General features: G+C 38.9%; 1 long non-coding RNA gene across 1 annotated transcript; it reads right to left on the bottom strand.

Annotated features, from left to right (window-relative positions):
• Positions 1-407: 407 nt before the first annotated feature.
• LOC145660221 (uncharacterized) lies at positions 408-5,601 on the bottom strand. The gene is made up of 4 exons (XR_014126423.1): positions 5,507-5,601; positions 872-1,300; positions 709-777; positions 408-621 (listed from the first exon to the last, which is right to left on the bottom strand). It is a non-coding gene; the product is annotated as an uncharacterized LOC145660221 (long non-coding RNA).
• Between the last annotated feature and the right edge of the window lie 12,982 nt (positions 5,602-18,583).

The following is an 18,583-nucleotide window of genomic DNA, read 5'->3' as shown; positions in this document are numbered from 1 at the left end:
TACCAGGATCTCTCTTTCGTCTTTAGTAAGAAAAAAGCAACCCTGTTACCTCCCCATCTTCCCTACGACTGTGCTATTGAGCTCCTGGAGGTAGCTGTGTTTCCCAAGGCTCGTATTTATCCTCTCTCCCAAGAAGAAGAGAGGATCAAGGAGGAATATATAGATGAAGCATTAAGTCAAGGCTTTATTCAGAAATCCACTTCCCCCATGGTATCAGGATTTTTCTTTGTAAAAAAGAAGGACGGAGGTCTTCGTCCCTGTATTGACTACCGAAATCACATTTCCAAGAAATATTCATACCTGTTACCTCTCATTCCTCTCACTCTGGAACTACTACAAGAAGACAAGATCTTCACCAATTTAGACCTCCGTAGTGCATTTAATTTGATAAGGATCAAGAAAGGTGATGAATGGAAAACCACCTTTTATTGTACTTTCACAAGGACAAGATAGGTCCAAGTTACACCCAGTAGCTTATTGTTCCCATAAGTTATCACCAGTGGAACGTAATTACTGAATAGGAGAACGTGAACTGTTGTCCATTAAACTGGCCTTAGAAGAGTGAAGGTGTTGGTTAGATGGGCGACTCATCCCTTTCTTGTTATCACCGACCACAGGAATCTGGAATACATGCCTACAGCTAAACAACTCGAGATTTGATTTTAAGATTGTGTACCATCCCGGGACCCGGAATACTAAAGCTGATACCTTATCCTGTGTTTCCTTGGAGGAGACAGGAGATGGAAACCATCCTTCCTAGCTGGATACACCTGTCATCTATACAATGGGAAATTGATGATGAAACAGAACAGGCCATGCAAGACACAGTCATTCCAAAGGTGTGTCCGTCAGGGAAACAGTATGTTCCTACCTCGTGCCGTGACCACCTGTTGACGTGGGCTCATTCCTCGCAGGTTTCAGGACATGGGAGGGAGACCTTGCTGTACCAACCTGGTGACAGAGTGTGGCTCTCTACGCATGACTTCTGCAAGCCAGGGTCATGTCGCAAGCTGGGTCCCAAATTTATAGGTCTGAATTAAATTACAAAGCACATGAATGAAATCACATATCAACTTACCTGCTCACTTTTGTGTTTCAAGGTCGTTTCATTTGGTCCTTCTGAAGCCTGTGATTCCAGGGCCCTTGGATGAGGTCTCTCCCGAGGCCACTCCTCCACAGCTCTGAATGTGCCCCGATCTATGAAGTGCGCCATATTCTGGACTCTAGGAGGCAGGGTTGTTCGATGCAGTACTTGGTCGACTTGGTCCGTCTCTGCTATCAGTCTGTCACCATCTCTTTGCTAAGGAAGAAAAAAACGTGAGACTGAGAACTTCTCATAGCTCTGATTGTATAATGTGTGCGTGTAGTTATTGATGTGTATACATGTATTTGTGTGTGTGTGTGTGTGTGTATTGGTGTATGTAAATAACTCTTTTCATACAGTAGGATGAGTCCCAGCAGCAGAAGGAGAACAGGATTGAGGATAGAGTAGTACTGCCTGTGAGTGGCATTTTGGGAAATATTGCCACTTGTATTGTATTGCATTCAGTGTGTTATGCAGTGGTAGTTCAGTGGTTAAAGTAATCAGAAGGTTGCCCATTCAAACCCCACTGCTACCAAGTTGCCACTGTTGGGCCTCTGAGCAAGACCCTTAATTCTCAATGGATCTAATTGTATTTGGTCATAATTGTAAGTTGCTTCGGGAAAAAAAGTGCTAGATGAATGTTATATATTGTATTTCTTATTTCTGTTTTTTGCCCATCTTGTATTTGTCTGCCTGAATATTTTGTCTCTCTAGATTTCGACCTGGACTGTAGTTCCTCTCTGTGATGCTCCCTGGCTCTGCTTATCCCATAGTACTGGTTCTGTCCCTTGCCTGTGTTTTGACTGTGTTGGATTATCCTTTTCTGATTAAAACCACATTTCATTTTATCCTCGAGCATCTGGCTTTCTCTGAAACATCACAGTGTCACTGGAGTGAATGTGACATTGTTCCTCAGAATCCCTCCTGAGTCAGTTAGTGATTTATTGATTAAACCATGAAGTTCAGAGCTGGATCACAGCAGAACCTAAAGCCCATGAATCTCCAAAAGTATCATGGTCTTGTGTATGTGTGTGTTTGTGTGTATTTGCATGAGCTGTCCAGTCTTCCTGACCAAGTGGACAGTGACCAACAGCTGCATCATATACAGAATGAACAAGTGAGGAATAAATAACACAAACAGAAATAAACAAGTGAGCACATTTCACACATTGCACCCAGTGCACCCACATTAGCAATACATATATGAGGAGGAAGAGATGCATCCTGGGAACTGTCATATCTGTAAACCAGTAGCTGTTGCCACAGTGATACTGTGTGCACGGGAGCATGCATGTATTTGTGAGTGTGGGAGCATGTGTGTGTATTTTGGGGTGGGCGGTGGTGTATCACTTTAGCAGATTTTTATCACTTTGAATGTACGTTTAGGGTGTGTATAATGATGTCTTTCTCCAGGTCCTTCAAATGTGGGTCTGGCCATATTGCAGCAGTTGTGTGTGTGTGCGTGTGTATATGTGTGTGTGTGCATGTGTGCCAATTTCCCCCCAGCTAGACACATTACAAATTCAGTAATGCTAAACTAATAATAGTTGTAATATAAGTTCATTTTAACAAGAGTTACAAGTTTGTAGTAAGAATGATCCAAGGATTACTAATAACCGCCTGAGAAATAAATATATCTGAAGAAGATTCCAAGTTCCACTTCACCAGAAGCACTTTGATTGTAAGATATCCATCACATCCCAGTTTAGATATCACTGTGTGGTACAACAGGACAAAAGCAACAAACACATCTGGGTGATGCTGTTGAATGTGCATGTTCATTTGTTTTAGCACACACACCCTACAACACCAACACACTGTCCTCGTCCACCACTCAGGTCACTGGGAAACTTTCCCACACAGGTGATTTGAAAGAAACAGCTCATAGTATTAATGATTCAGTAAATGTCGCTAACGTGCTTGAGTTAAATCCAGCCTAGCATGTTGCTAGCTTTTTTTGGCGTCGAATTTGCGAGTGTGAAATTTGATTCCACATTACATTCATCAGCCTTCACATTTAGACTACCACATACTCTCCATATGACTGCATACACAGAACCGTAATGTGTATGTGGTGATTTGGGATGAATACATGTACCATTACACTCCTAATATTTATATTTTAGTATAACTATTTAGTTAATATGTCAACAGCAAAATAAATTCACTTTGCAGAACCTTTTCAATGCTGCTCTACCGCCCTAAGCAACCACCTTCTATGACCAGCCTACATATGAACCCTTTCACACCAAACACTGGACCAGAGTTGCCTGTTTGGGATACAAGGTGATTTTTACATTTGGTGTTTTTTCTTGAGTCTGAGTGAGACTGTTTCCATGTCACTGATCTGGTTTCATATTGTGTACAAATCTGCAGAACCATCTGCTCTACTTTGGTGTTCAACCCTCCTGATCAAGCTTGTCTGTCCAATGCACTGAATTTGTACACCAGTAATGTGTACATGTGAACCCAACCACAGCTCAGAATGGTTTCCACTCTAAGGTCCTAAAGAGAAAGTAACAGACAGTGGCGTCCCACTGCTGTCAGTGAACTGCATTCTACACACATTCTGCTGTCAAACTGCACCACGCACACCTTCATGATGTATGTGGTTATCAGTGGGTGTAAACAGAAACCACAACTCTCTGTCCTGCTTTGGCTCTTTATTTATGAAACAGCAATAGACTCTCACAGTGGAAGTGATGCATACAGCCAACGTTGGCATTTGACCTTAAAAGACATGATTAATAACAGAAAAAATATGCTACTATTTAAAGGTCAAATATCTTCAATAGAGATACACACATAAAATGCAGAAAAAATTATTCCTTAGGAAAAATAGCATAATGTAGTAATAAATTTTTTACAGAATCATAGAGCAAAATGATGGTTGTTGGAGTTAGAATTTAGTTCTAGATTGACAATATTTAAATTGACATTTACAGCATTTAACATTTTGATTTAGTAGTTAGCCTCTTTTCTCAAGTGTACCAAAAACAAACAAAAAACCCCACATGTACTCTGGTTCTATATTTTGTCAGTCTTAGACTTGTCCCTACAATTTCTACTTTATGCTAGTATCTAATTAGCAATTAGCAAATAATTAGCACTGCTTCCTATTTTCTGGACTGAACCACAGTGCAGATTTTAGTGCCACTTAATGGGACAGGTCGGCAAAGAAGCAAATTTACTTTATTTTCCCTTAACCCAGGTGGACAGGACATGTTTGGAGTCTAAACTGAAGGAGCACATTTTGGTCATTTAATTTAGAACAAAAGCTGCTAATGTTGCTAACAGACCATGCTTTTACTCAATAAATGTACACAATGTCATTTTAGACATTTCTTAGACATTTCAATATTACTTTATTCATGTATTTCATTACTTTGGTAAACCTATTTCAATCACCAAACAGGTCCACATGAGTAAAGGTATTTTTTCATATGAGATGAAAAATTTCCATATTCCATAATATTACTTTATACAGTGATCTATGTCAAATTCTACCTCATTAGGAAGATAGCTGAGATTGTTCTGAACACTGTGATATCAAACATGTAAGTACCTTTAAGGTGAATTTAAGAATATATGCAGAAACAGACATTGCTGTGAGCCATCAGATGGTTAAATGATGGTGTTACACCAAAATCTGTGACCACCAAATTCTGTCACTGTACAACCTGCAGCACACAGATCACCATTTCTGATGCCTGTGACTGCACTGTGCCATCATAATAAATGAGTTAAACACCAATCCAAATGTTTTTAGGTGTGATTTCAGATGGCTGGGTGCTGCTGCCCTCTGCTGATCCCAGATATAAATACCTTTGTGTAAAATAATATATGACGATGACAACACCTGTAGAGAGAAGGTAACACTCACCATCAGCAGCGTGGAGCACAAGGAGCAGATAAAAACAAACCTGCGTTCTTACTGAGTTACATACACACACACACACACACACACACACACACACAGCAAGGCTACTGCTACACACCATACACACACTCTTCAAAACTACAGACTAGTGAATGACCAGACAGTTACACTTACAGTAGAGAGGAAGTGTATTCAAATGAAGACATTCTGATGACTCTCTAACTCCAACACACAAACACACAAACTTGTTCAAGTCAGTGGGTACAGCTGATCAGATGTGTGTGGCAGGTCTGTTAAACAGGTGTGTAGGTCTGTAGCTGGTCTGTTGATTTCTCTTGGTTTTCTTCTCTACTGCAGACTAGCTGTTCCATCTCCACCAGCAGTGTTATAGTGAACTCTGCTCATTTCTGACACTGAAGCAGGTCACATGTACAAGAACAACTCAGTTCATTCAGGATCTGACTCACACATGGTAAAATGGATGTTAATGGACACAATGAGAAAACAATCTGATTATAACAGCTTTCTAATGAGATTTTTACCTTTGTTTCTCTTGGTGTAATAAACCACAGCCACGATAATGTGGAGGAAGATCACAGTGACCAAAGCAAAGGGGATGTAGGGCAGAGTCTGAGGAGAGACTGTAACAACACAACAAACACTGACCCCAGTCTTACACAGCAGCAGAATACATTTATTTAGCACAGCTGTGAACTGTTTCCTCTTCCAAACACTCCCTCTTAATCTAAATGTTAAACTAAACTAAATGTCATTTACTACTATTATTATTATTAGTTTAATTCATCATGTGCTTTTGTTTGTTTGTTTAAGATGTATTCCCAAACTCTTTATGTTGGCTCTATGACCCTGCAAAGTGACTATGACTCTGATTATGGATTTGCCCTTAATATATTTCGCTCTTCTCAACTCATGCATCCGCCTCATGATCGCTCCACGTTACACATTGTATGGATAGTGTCATAGTCAGGACACATGACTCTTAAGAAAAATGCCATTTTCAGGTAAAATATGTCTTTGGCAACTGGGAGCACATGTAGTACTAGGTGAAATGAGTCAAAAACAGGTCATTTCTGTTATTGTGGGTGTAGCCTTGTTTTATGCTGGGAATTTGTCAGGATGCATCATAGTCAGGACGCAGGATTTTTGACTCATGCAAATTTATGAAAAATACAAATTTGAAGTAAAATATGAGTATTTGGACAACTGGGAGTATATCTTGTACAAGGTTATAAGTCAAAAACAGTGGATTTCTGTCATTTTGCAATTTTCTTAAAGTATTGTGAAGTAAAACATTTTACATCAAAATTATATTTTTCATAAATGTTGACATGTCCTGACTATGACAATATCAAAGTGCCAGTGCAGAACAGTATTTCCCCAACCACAGTAGTTTGAGGTTTCAGTTCACACAGTTCCTACTTACTGTTTGTGGATGGTCATAGTTAGGACGCATGACTCTTTAAGAAAAATGTCATCATGAGGTAAAATAGATAAAATAGTTCTTTGGACAACTGAACACATCTAGTACTAAGCAATGAATCAAAAACAGGACATTTCTGTCACTTTGGGTGTATAAGATGTAGTGTGGCTGGGAAACAATTTTACACTGGCAGTTTATTGATACTGTCATAGTCCAACTATACACTTTAGAAATAACATGAAAGACAAAATGAGGGTCAGTGACATTATGGATTGTTTCCAGAAGATTAAGTCATGATTTAAATCCCAGTCAAGTATTTTTAAAGTACAAGAGCACTTTAACCACAAATACACCCCTATAAAAATGGATGAAATGTATATTTACCCTGGACTTGTTTTAGCTGTCCTTTTGCAAACAAACACCTACCAAGCCACATCAGTGAGAAAACACCACTCCAGTGATCTGTAGCATTCATCCTATCTCCAGTATAATGGCCTTTGATAGTCTCAGAGTACTCTATAGGTGTAACAGGTGCTACAGGTATAATGTAACACTAGTTTACTAAAGTTCAGTTTATTTGTGAGATTATCAATGCACTAAGAATACGGAGTGAGTCTGATGTATAGTTCTTCATATTCCTTATGTATACAATCGTAATCTCCCTCATCTTCCTCAGTCAGGTGTGATATGAGTAGAGACAGATTTCCTGGAGAGTGAACAATACCCAGCTGAACTCTGTTTATGTACTGTTCACTCTCACTGGAGATCACTTCCCATGTTTTACTGTTTGGGCTGTATTTCTTCCAGGTGAAATGTGCAGGTTTGGCGTGTAGGTCTGTGTAGCTCTAGGGTAGCAGTACTGAGTCTCCTGTGTGTGCAGTGATGTGTTTTGTCTTCCTGTTGTTTTTTAATTGCTCAATTTAATACTGATTTAATACTCAACCTGTAGAAACACACCCTACTGTCATACTCCACCACATTTGCTTGTTAAATTAATAAATATTTACTCTAATATTATATGATTTTTAGCATTGTTCTAATGATATTCACTATCCTTATAACAATGATAGTTATAAGGTGTAACTGAGCAAATTGGTTGCTCCATTTAGGTAATAATTTGAGCTTTGTTTGATATTAAGTACCAATTTAACACTTTTTTAATATTTGATCAGAATCTACATTTCAAATTTACTAACATATTTGTTAAGTGTGGTCTTCATAAGTCCTTCATAACAGCTAACACAAACCTAAATACACTTTTATAAAGACTGATTCTGACAGACAGCTGTCATACAGTCTTCTCTTCATAACACAATACTATCAGTTGATTAGTTGACATAACACTTCATTCAAGGGCTATAGGTTGTTTTTGTTTTGTTTTGTTTTGTTTTTTTACCTAAGTTTTAAATATGTTTCCAGTTAAAATAACATAACGGGACCCCCCAGCAGACAGAGTCGGCTGAGAATGAGGATGGCCACTATAGCCACCCCAATACCCCCAGAGAAAAATCGGGTCTGATGACCAATACCGTTTGTTCATCTTATGTAGCCCAGTTCTGTGTTGTTCCCGTTTGTCTGTCTTTATGCTCACTGTTATGTTTTATTATTGTTGTTCTCCGTTAGTCTTCCCTTAATGTTGTATTCCCTTGTTGCTCATTTCTCGCCCTCACCCTGTTATCATATTATTATTCTTCTGTTAGCCTGTTTGTTCTTCATTCTATAATGTGTTGTTAGTCTTTGTCGAAAATTAAACTTATTATTTATTTATTCTATTCAATCAGTTTGGTTAGTTATGGCGTCGTCACTTCACACGAGTGTTCACTCTCCACCCCTCCCACGTTACAATTAGTTGTTGCTTACCAAGTGAGGGGTGACATCTTAGAACAGGCCAGACGCTTGTGGACAGCCGAGTTTTATTTGTAGCGGAATAAGCAACAATTGTAAAGTGAAAGAGGCGAGAGTAATGGCCAGATATACACACACCAGGGAATTGCTCAGTACATGCTGATAGACCAGCGATAATACTTTGCAGGGAGTGAATGGAACCAGAGAGAATAAATAGCATAGCAAAGATGAGACACAGGTGGCACTAGTAAACTGGTGATGAGGATCTGGTGAGGTTGTGCCGGGGAAGACGGGAGTTGCAATCACGGATTGAGGGCGGTTGCGGGACATGAGGATACTAGGAAAACTGAGCAGATGTGAACACCTCAAACCACGTAGTACCTTCCTGTTCTTGACACTGGCTGGAGAGGCTGAAATGAAAACTCCTATATGACTCTGTTATAAATGAACGCTTTGACAATGATTGTCATGACACTCAATTGAAAGTGTTCTGGCCTGGTCTATAAATAAGGTGTTTTATTTTATTACTAATAAAATGTTGATTGATCTCTAATGCCACACCATTCTACCAGTCACAGAAAGATCAGACAATATATGTATAAATCTGTGATAGAGCATCAGTGTGGAAGCACTAGAATTCTTTATATCAAGCCAAGTGCCACATATAACACATGCTACTGATCACATTCTTGAACTACCAAATTGCCACTCTTGGGCCCCTGAACAAGGCCCTTAACCCTAAATTGCTCAAGTTATACTCAGTCATAATTATAAGTCGCATTGGATAAAATCAATTTGTTATTTTAGCATTCTGTTTCTAATGTTTGATCATTCATGATCACATATGTAATTTTTACATTAGGCTACTTATGTTTATCACAGTAAAGGATCCAATACTGCCTCTTGCATTGTGATTTTAACACTGCCAGAATGCAATGTAGACAGAATAGGTGGGTTACATAAAGGATCCAATCTCTGTACCGCACATTTAGTAGGTTAAACCCAAAGTTAGGCTAAGAGAATGGTAAAGCCCTGAGAAAGCAGGATATATTATAACTATATATATTATAACTAAGGAACCTTCCTTAGTTATAATATATCCTGCTTTCTCAGGGCTTTACCATTCTCTTAGCCTAACTTTGGGTCACACATTTTCTCATAACACATGTTAAATTTCTCATAACACATGCTAAATTGTAATTACAGGCATAATTTGAAATCAGATCATTTCTTGTAAGTTTTATGTGCATTACACCTTTGCCTGCACATCTGCCATTGGTTGTAGGTAAGTGGGACAGGAGTAAATAATTACAGTAACAGAAACTTGTAATGTCAAACTGACATCAACATGGACTAAATCAACTTTTATGACTGTTTGTTTTACGCCTATTTGCAACTTATCATAGCAAAGCATTACCTCTTATTTTAGATGTTTTAAATCTAAAATCTAAAATAAGAACACATTAGTGATTTTGATCCAGCTGATCCACCTACATTAATGATCTGCATACTGCAGTTTTCAGAACGATAATTTAAAGCGGAGGCAGACAGGGCTTGACGCACATGTGTAAACAAAAGTTCTTCATTTCCAAAACTGGTAGACATAACTTCAGAAGTAACAAAATGATGCAAACTAAACACTGACTAAACAGAACACCAAAAAAGGGAGAAAAACGATACAGGAACTGTGCAGAAACAATAAAATTGTGATGGAACATTTGATACTAAGACATCGAAGCTCACATCACACAGTGTACTGAAGCTTGTATCAGTTACTATTACCACTAATATTACCAATAAACTTACTAATAACACGTGACTAATGATGTTTGAAGCTTCAAAGGTCACCGAACCACAGGATGAGGGTGAGACTGTTTCACAAGTTTGGCACTGTCCTATAATGTATCTTTTTACTAAAAAATTGGAAATGTGCTAATTATAGAAGTGAAAAGTGAGAGTAAATGTTTCATAACGCCAACCTGTTGTCTCCCAGTATAGTTTTGTATCAAGTTTTCACATAAAAAGGGAAACAATGATTTTAAACAAATTATTGCAGAATTGAATTACTAAACATCATTACTGATCATCCATTTTTTTTAATGACATATGAAGGCGGTGGAGTGTTGTATTGTTTATAATGCTGTGCAGTTTTGAATCTAAAGCAGCTATAATTTCTGAGAACTACCAGGTGTCACTGTTTTGTCACCAGCTTTCAATGCTCCCAAGCTTCGAATCCTTCAGCAGTACAATAAGGAAGAGCCTCAAACGCTTCACAGGATTTCGTCTGCACATCATTACCAAAAAGGAAGTTAAACAGTAAACACTAGAATAACGAGCAGGCTAATAACGTTACCAAACAACAATAAACTCACAGAATGACGAGAGAAAGCACATTCAAAGACCCACAACCAAGACGCTAAAACAAGGGATATTTATACAAAGATTAACGAATGCAAATTAGACAAAGATGAAAACAGTGACAGGAAAACCAAACGAGGGCTCGGAACAGAAAAACCAAAACAAAGAAGCATGTGTGTTAAAAACCTGAGACATTCTTACTTGAACTGCCCAAGATATTTGTTACAATTAAAGGAGTATTTGACCATCACTGAACTAAATGTTACTGGTAATGTGCACAGATGACAGCACAACAACAAATATGACAGCAGAAAGTCTACAAGTAACTCAGACAACCAAGACTTTGCTAGTGTGGATACATAAGAAAACCTTAAAGCTGGATTTATCATTTGCAGTTGGATTTGGATCAAAAACAGTGTTTTACCTTTAACGGTGAGTCTGATGTCTTTATATTTCTGGTTTGTAAGATAACAGCTGTAGTCTCCCTCATCCTCTTCAGTCAGGTGTGATATGAGTAGAGAGAGATTTCCTGGAGAGTGAACAGTACCCAGCTGAACTCTGTTTCTGTACTGTTCACTCTCAATGGAGATCACATCCCATGTGTCTCTGCTTGTGTTGCGTTTCTTCCAGGTGAAACTCTCAGGTTTGGCGTGTGGTTCAGTACAGAAGCAGGGCAGCAGTACTGAGTCTCCTGTGTATGCAGTGATGTCGTCTGTCTTCTGATTCTCTGCCAAACTGCAGCCTGCAGAAACACACGAGATAAAAGCCTTCACTATTAAACATAGCTGCACATGTACATGTAAAATGGTTATTATTACACATGACATACTCCGTTATTATTATTATATATGACATACTTAATTATTATTATATATCACATACTCCATTATTATTATATATCACATACTTAACTATTATATATGACATACTTAATTTCTCCAGGTCCAGTCACCTGATGGTACTGATGGTACCAGCCAACTGATGATGGTACTGGAAATCACCAAGAGATTTCCCAATAGATGTTGGTATGATGGATACATGACCATCAAGTTATAAGATGTAAATGTCTGATTATATATTGTCTCTCTCCCTCCCTCCTTCTCTCTCTCCCCCTCTGCCCACCCTCGCTTCCTCCCTCCCTCCCTCCTTCTCTCTCCATCCCTCATTCTCTCTCTATTTCTTCTTTTCTCTCTCTCTCCTTCCCTCCTCTCTCTCTCTCCCTCTTTCTTTTTCTCCCCCTCTCTCTAGAGCAAATGACAACAGTAGTAACTAAATAAGGAAACTAAACAAGTCGTGTGTAATATGGGTATATAACTGACTAGAACCTAAACAGGACAGAAGACAAGAGTCATTAACTACAGGCATGAAATACAAATACAAACAGAAGATGTAACTAGAAACAGAAAGAAGTAGAACTGCAGATCCTGCCGCTGGATAGATTTTTTGTTTTATGTAGTACAGTAGTTATTGGTACAGACCAGTCGCTATATGCAGTACGGCCCACCGAGTACAGTTGAAGTGATTTTTTGTTTTGTAACAGAGCCCCCATGATGGCACACACCTGCCCCTGGTTTAATGTTGTGTGTGTCTGTGTGTATTTAAACCCCTGTTGGTGTGTGCATTAGTGTTGGTCATTGTTTGTGTTGCTAGTCCTACGTGTATTCATGTTAAACGTATATGTTCATGTTGCTGTCATGTTCCTGCCAGTGTTACGTGTATTCGTATTATCCGTTTATGTTGTGCGAGTGCCGTCGTCGTAAGCGTTAAGCATCAATAAATGTCTGTCAAAGTCGAGGGAGTCTGTGCGTCCTGCTCCGCGCCCTGCGGCACTCCAGCTGTTACAGCAATCAAGTGGCACATACAACAAATGCTACAGATTCTTGAAGTGCTGATGTTTGTTCAGTTTTCCACCTGATCTCACTGAGTTTGTCTGTGTGTCTAGTGAGGGGTCTGGTGTTGTCTGTACAGGCAAAGGTCTGAGTAACAGAAATGATCCAGTTAGATTCCCATTCTAATTACATTCCCATCATGTATGAAGACTTAAGCGTCGGTCACATCTAACTGCCACCTCGCTCATGTTTTCACATGGGTGGAGCAAAATGAGGGGATTATGGGCGGTCTTGGTATCGTGTAATTTTGGGGAACGTAGTCCTTCAGAAAACAGCTAACACTACTTGTGACATTGTTTTAATAATTAGTATAAGAATAGCAGCTGCTTTTCTTTCAGAAATAAGCAAGTAAAGCTCTTATTTATACTGCAGATTTAGTGTCTGATGCTGCCTTTAAATTGAACCTAAATAAGATGCCTTAGCAGGCAGCATATGTCAGAGGGAGAACAGTGATCACATATTTATTCAACAGTCTTGGATCTGGAAGCATGTTGGTCAGTATTTCCATAGACATTCCAGAAAATTCTCATTTAAAGCCTCAACCCAACCAGCTACAAAATTAAGATAAAAAAAGAGCAAAATTACAAGACTTTGTACATAAATGCTTCATGAACTACAAATTCCATAATGCCCTCATACAGGTAGCTGAGATATGTGTACACAGAGAGACTGAGCTACAACGTCATTTGTCATGGCATACTATGTCATTTCAATCAAGAAAATCATAACATATTTATATGTGTAGGCCAAACTCTCAACTATGAAGTCTTGTTCTTGTTTGCCCCAACTGCTGTGGTCATCTGTGGTCTCTTGCAGAGATATTGTTATTCATCAATTGTTATTCAGGACAGTAAATCACTCTTCTACCAGCTGTGGGTTCCTCTTGGATGTGGTATGACAGGGATGCTGTTCGTATGTGGTCAATCTTTGATTAGTCAGTGTTGGACAAACTCTGCTGTTGATCAATCAAGATAAGACTAAAGAAATTCTGAACCATATGGAGTTAATGCTGGAGCAGAGCTGAGAGTGGAGCTGGAGCAGAGTTGGTTGACTGAAGACATACATTTGGAGAACTCTCTCCCTTGGGCTTGTGCTCTCTCTCTCTCTCTCCCTCTCTCTCTCTGTCATGCTCTCTCTCAGTCACATTCTCTTTCTGTCTCTCCTTCTCTCTCTCTTTTTTCTGCCTAGAAGCCCCAGCAGACATGCTCTCCTGTTCCTGGTCACCCACTTCACCTTCTTTAATGTCCATGTTGTCTTTCTCTCAATCCATCTGGCATTTAGGTAACATTTAGAAAGTATTTTCTGTGCCACATTTCTGTAACTTATTTACAGAGTTTCATTATAATATCTATTTTATTCTAATTGGTTTCATTAAAAATATCTATTCTATTCTATTGTGTATCTACTTCTCTTCTATTATGCTAATTAACCCTTTGCTACATTGAACTCATGAAGCTCGGCTCTCCGTGTAGTATTTGTAATGAGACTGATTGAGTCCAGACACTCGCAGATGATGTTAATCACTTGATAATTTATTAAGAGAGAGGAAATCCAAAGGTGTAGTCAAAATTCTCTGCACTGATGGATTGAGGCTGAGTGAAGAGCCAGCTATATTTTTCTATATATGTAGAGTGCTGACACCAGTTTCCTGTAAAGTATCCAATCTCTGCACTGCACGTTTAGTAGATCAAACCCTATGTTAGGCTGACAGAACCGCTGACAAAGCAGGATGTATTAAGACTGAGGAATTTTAGAAAGGTGGTTATGCATATTCTCATAACACATGCTAGACAATGCAGTAGAGCATTCTCTTCAAAATAAAAATTGTAATTACAGGAATAATTTGGAATCAGATACATTTTGTAGTTTTATGTGCATTAAACCTTTGCCTGCACCTCTGCCTTTGGTTGTAGATAAGTGGGACAGGGGTAAATAATTACAGTAACAAGCTCCAAATATGTCACTTGTAATGTCAAGCTGACATCAACATTGACTAAATCAACTTTTATGACTGTTTGTTTATGCCCATTTGCAACTTCTCATAGCAAAGCCTTGCCTCTTATTTTAGATGTTTTAAATAAAAAAATCTAAAATAAGAACACACTAGTGATTTTGATCCAGCTGGTCCACCTACATTAATGATCTGCACACTGTGCAGTTTTCAGAACGATAATGTAACGCAGAGGCAGACAGGACTTTACGCACATGTGTAAACGAAAGTTCTTCATTTGCAAAACAGGTGGACACAACGGCAAAATTAACAAAATGATGCAAACTAAACACTGACTAAATGGAACACCAAAAAGGGAGAAAAATGATACAGGAACTGTGCAGAAACAATAAAATTGTGATGTAACATTTGATACTAAGGCATCAAAGCTTGTATCACACAGTGTACTGAAGCTTGTATCAGTTACTATTACCACTAAAGCTAATATTCCCATTAATATTACCACTAAAGTTACTAACAACACGTGACTAATGATGGTCGAAGCTTCAGACGTCAATGAAGCACAGGATGAGGGTGAGACTGTTTCATAAGTTTGCCACTGTCCTATAACGTGGAAGCTTTATCTTTTTACTAAAAAAAACGGAAATGTGCTAATTATAGAAGTCAAAAGTGAGAGTAAACGTTTCATAACGCCAACCTGTTGTTTTTACATAAAAAGGAAACAATGATTTTACACAAATTATTTCAGAATTTAATTACTAATTACTAAACATCATTACTGATCATCCATTTTTTTTAATGACATGAAGGCGGTGCAGTGTTGTATTGTTTATAGTGCTGCGCCATTTTGAATCTATGGCTGCTATAATTTCTGAAAACCACCAGGTGTCGCTGTTTTGTCACCAGCTTTCAATACTCCAAAGCTTTGAATCCTTCAGCAGTACAATAAGGAAGAACCTCAAATGCTTCACAAGACTTCGTCTGCACATCATTACCAAAAAGGAAGTAAAAACACATCTGCATTCCACAAGACACTACACACAGCTACAGCAGTAACGCTGCTACACATCTTATACACTCTACAAAACTACAGTGTACTCAACACTCTGAAAACTGCAGCCCAGACTACAGTCTGTCTGTGGGAATCACCACACAACTATGACCTGGAACTCTACAGCTCTCTCAGTAGAACTCCACTGAAATTCACCACCCTCTAATATCCACAATAGAGGGGACGTGTGTTCAAGTGCAAAATAAATTATTCCTCCACTTCTCTCTCTCTCACATACAGACTAAATCTAACAGTGAAACAGTGTCTTTCTAGTGTCATCACTTCCTCCTGAGCTGCCCAGTGTTCAGTCCCCAATCTCAGTAAAGTGATCCTGCAGTAAGAAGTAGTGCTACACAGTGATCCCCCTCAGCACTGTTTGGTCACATCATTTCACTCCTGCACTTAGTGATCAGAGGACCAAACTGAATGTGTAGCTTAGCAAATATTAGACAGATCAGACAGGAAGAGCTCTAGACTATATGCTGATCAAAATAAACATTGATCATTTAATCAGGTAAATATGAGGATTGTCCGATAACATTCATATTATTCATAAAGTACAGGTGGAGTGCAGCAGTCTATGATCATGTTGTAGTTTTCATACTATTAAGAAAAAAACTACTTAATTGAAGCTGTGAAATCCGCCCACTGACACAGAACCACTAAAGGAGTCACCAAAGTCAAGACCACAAGTCAAGACCACTTTGGATGTAGACAGTGCAATGTCATCACAACCCAACAGTTACCACAGGAAGTAGAAACATTCTCACCTTTTCTCTTTGTTCTTTTTGTTGTTAAAGCTGCCAAAAGCTGTTTAACAACAGTTTGATGATGGTGGATATCTATAAAGTAACTAACTGAGGCTGTAGGCTAGTGTGCACTGCACTGTAACAACAACAACAACAAAATAAAATTAAAACTGTAAAAAGACAAAACCCCCAGCATGGGCTGTCTAACCCTCCTGGCCAGTTGATGAACAAATGAGGAATGAATAACACAAACAGAAATAAACAAGTGAGCACATTTCACACATAGCATCCAGTGCAACCAGATTAGCAATACATATGTCAGGAGGAAGAGGTGCATGCTGGGATTTCTCACATCTGTAAACTGAATAATCAGAATAACTTAGGACTAAATAAGAAAAGTCTTTAAACTGGAGTCACTGGAGTGAATTTATGCTGCCAGAGTCAGTTAGTGACTGACTGATTAAACCATGAAGTTTAGAGCTGGATGACTGTCACTGATGAGGATTTGGAGACTGTTTGACAGTCTTCATGCTTGAGTGAAAGAAGTTAACATGTCGCTCACACACCACTCAGAGGAATAGCACAGCAGAATTTTAAGCTCATGAACCCAAAAAGGAAGCATATTGCTAAAGTGCACCAAATTTAGCAATACATATGTGAGGAGGAAGAGGTGCATGCTCTACTGTACTTTATGGTTTTATTTTTTTCTTATTTGTTCATTTTTTATTTGTAAATTTTTCTAAACCTCTAAGATAAGAGGAACAACATAGGATAACTTGAAGCCCAAACACCCAACAAGAAGAGAGAGAGTTTTTTGCAAGACACAAAAATGGTGACATGTGACACAATAATTGAAACCACTAACTCATGTACCCCATCTCCTGACCTGTTATACTAAACCAAAAGCACCTTCTCTGATTTACACTCATTTTATATTTCTAAAAGACATTTTTTAATACGCTCAACACACTTCTCTATATTGGACATATCATTCAACAGAAATACGTGTGTTTCTTATGGAAAACCCTCAAATACAAATGATACATCCATTTATCAATTAACCAACCCCAGTACTCATTGACTAATTTCACTAATGACACTTAGAAATCAGAGCCTGAGCACTATAAAGAGGCCACAGGCTCGATATCTTGGTTGGATATCAATGGAGGTCAGTATTGGAGAGCCAGAATGAGGAAGAGGATGAGGGCGAGGAAGAGCAACCATCACGGATGAGATCTGGGCCACTTTGGTTGACCATGTGGTTAAGTATGGGTAGTGTTTCAGAAAACCTGAGCAGGGGTCCAGCCTAATCTGAGTCACTACACTGTAGAACGTGTCAGCAAGTACTATAGTCAGCGTCCCTGAGCAGCACGGGGGTAAACCATAATAAACAAGTAAAAAACTGTCTTCACAGTGGGAGACAGTTGTCTGGCTGAAACCCTCTGGGAAGTCCTGATAGCTGAGACCTCCTCATTGAAATGGATTTATTCAGCACCAGTCCAGCTCTTTAACCTGCAGGTAGTGAGCTCTGCCCTTCCTCTGGTCTCCATGGTAATATAGAGTAATACCATCTTGTTTGACTGCTAGCTCAGTAAGGGATATGATGGGCATGTCAAAATACATGAGATCAGAATCCTCTGTAGTCTCTCCCCCAAACCCACTCACACTCGGGAAAACACACAGAAGCACCAAACACATACATCATACACCACATGTAAAGGACTGTACCACATATACAATCAACCACAATGAGGTGTGACCTCTGTCACAGGCAGCTGGATACAGAAGTGGGTAGTGGACAAGAGCTGCATCATACACAGAATGAACAAGAGAGGAATAAATAACACAAACAGAAATAAACAAGTGAGCACATTTCACATACCACACCATAATAAAAAAAATTGTTTTTATAAATTACAGATTTATAGAGCAAAATGATCCTTGTAAGAGTCACATTACTCTTGTACTCTTCTTGTTTCTCAATTTTGTCAGTCTTACTAATGTCCCTACAATTCCTACCTTATGCTGGTCTTAAGTAACTAAATAGCAAGTAATTAGCACCGGTTCCTCTCTACCGGACCGAACCACAGCGCAGATTTCAGTGCCACTTAACAAATAGAGTCAACAAATTTACTTTATTTTCCCTTAACCCGGGTGGACAAGACATGTTTGGAGTCCATATTTCGCTCCTTTAGAACAAAAAGCTGCTAACATTGCTAACAAACACTGGAAGCCAACAGCAACGATAGCTAATAGGATTTGTAAATAAGTCAGATATCGAGCTACATGTCCTCAAACCTCATCCAGGTCGCTTCCCGGTGACGTGTTTCTTCAC

The sequence above is a fragment of the Electrophorus electricus genome, chromosome 2, assembly GCF_041902795.1.
Source record: "Electrophorus electricus isolate QZ-2024a chromosome 2, ASM4190279v1, whole genome shotgun sequence".
NCBI classification, from domain to species: domain Eukaryota; kingdom Metazoa; phylum Chordata; class Actinopteri; order Gymnotiformes; family Gymnotidae; genus Electrophorus; species Electrophorus electricus.
The sequence above is the reverse complement of the archived record's forward strand: the minus strand, read 5'-3'. Positions and strand labels throughout refer to the sequence as shown.